Source organism: Geospiza fortis, unplaced genomic scaffold (assembly GCF_000277835.1).
Source record: "Geospiza fortis unplaced genomic scaffold, GeoFor_1.0 scaffold1089, whole genome shotgun sequence".
Taxonomy (NCBI): Eukaryota; Metazoa; Chordata; class Aves; order Passeriformes; family Thraupidae; genus Geospiza; species Geospiza fortis.
In genome coordinates, this window is record NW_005054717.1 from 91,645 (window position 1) to 93,651 (window position 2,007).

Genomic DNA, 2,007 nt, shown 5'->3' on the forward strand with positions numbered 1-2,007 from the left:
GACATTGGGGGGGATTGGGTACATTCAGGGACATTGGGGACATTTGGGGACGTTGGGGACATTGCGGACATTGGGGACATTGGGGGGGATTGGGTACATTTGGGGACATTGGGGACACTGGGGATGTTGGGGACATTGGAGGAGTTGGGGACATTTGGGGGGATTGGGGGAAAAATGGAGAAATTTGGGGGGAAAATTGGGAAAAATGAGATTTGGGGACATGGGGGACATTGGGGATATTTGGGAGGGTTGGGGGGATTGGGGGAATTGGGGGCATTGGGGCGACATTGGGGACGTTGGGGACATTGGGGGGAAAATGGAGAAATTTGGGATTAAAATGGGGAGAAATTGGGAAAAATGGGATTTGGGGACATTGGGGACATTGGGGACATTGGGGGGATTGGGGACATTGGGGACATTGGGGACATTGGGGGGATTGGGGACACTGGGGGCATTGGGGACATTGGGGACATTGGGGACATCATTGGGGACATTGGGGACATTGCCACCCTCGCCCAGCTTCTCCCTGGAGACCTCCTGGGACCTCCGGGGTCCCCTCAAGGCCTTGGGGATCCTCGACCTCTTCGACCCGGAGCGCGCCGACTTCTCCCCCGTGACAGGTGACGTCCCCAAATGTCCCCAAATGTCCCCAAATGTCCCCATCACTGAAATCTCATTTTTACCAATTTTCCCCAATTTTTTTTCCCAATTTTTCCCCCAATGTCCCCAATGTCCCCAAATCTCATTTTTTCCCATTTTCCCCCAAATTTTCCCATTTTTTTCCCCAAAGTCTTTGATGTCCTTGCTGTCCCCCAATGTCCCCAAATTTCATTTTCCCAATTTCCCCTGTTTTTTCCCCAATCCCTCCAACATTCCCAATGTCCCCAATGTCCCCAAATTTCCCCATTTTCCCCCAATGTCCCTAAATGTCCCCAATGTCCCCAATGTCCCCAAATCTCAATTTTCCCCATTTTCCCCCAAATGTCCCCAATGTCCCCAATGTCCCCAAATATAATTTTTCCCAATTTTCCCCCATTTTTTTCCCCAGTCCCCCCAACGTTCCCAATGTCCCCAAATCTCAATTTTCCCCATTTTCCCCCAAATGTCCCCAATGTCCCCAATGTCCCCAAATATAATTTTTCCCAATTTTCCCCCATTTTTTTCCCCAGTCCCCCCAACGTTCCCAATGTCCCCAAATCTCAATTTTCCCCATTTTCCCCCAAATGTCCCCAATGTCCCCAATGTCCCCAAATATAATTTTTCCCAATTTTCCCCCATTTTTTTCCCCAGTCCCCCCAACGTTCCCAATGTCCCCAAATCTCAATTTTCCCCATTTTCCCCCAAATGTCCCCAATGTCCCCAATGGGTGAGGAGCAGCTCGTTCTGGGCCCGGTGCTGCAGAAAGTTCGGATGGAGGTGACCGAAAACGGCACCGAGGCAGCCTCGGCCTCAGGTTCGGGGCATTTTGGGGCATTTTTGGGATTTCTGGAAGATTTGGGGGATTTTGGGATTTGGGGGGTTTGGAGGATTTGGGATTTTGGGGGATTTTGGGGGAATTTGGAGGTTTGAGGGGATTTTGAGGTTTTGGGATGTTTAGGGGGATTTGGGGATTTTAGGAAGTTTGGGGTTTTGGGGGATTTGGGGGGAATTTGGGAGATTTGGGGATTTTGGGGTTTGGGAGGTGTGGGGGATTTTGGAGGTTTGGAGGATTTGTTTGAGGGGATTTTGAGGTTTTGGGATGTTTAGGGGGATTTGGGGATTTTAGGAAGTTTGGGGTTTTGGGGGATTTGGGGGGAATTTGGGAGATTTGGGGATTTTGGGGTTTGGGAGGTGTGGGGGATTTTGGAGGTTTGGAGGATTTGGGACTTTGGGGGATTTAGGGCATTTTTGGGGATTTTGGGAGATTTTGGGGGATTTTGGAAGGTTTGGGGGCTTTGGGGGAATTTTGGGGGGATTTTGGGAGGAATTTTTGGGGGAATTTAGGGGGAATTTTGGGGGAATTTTGGG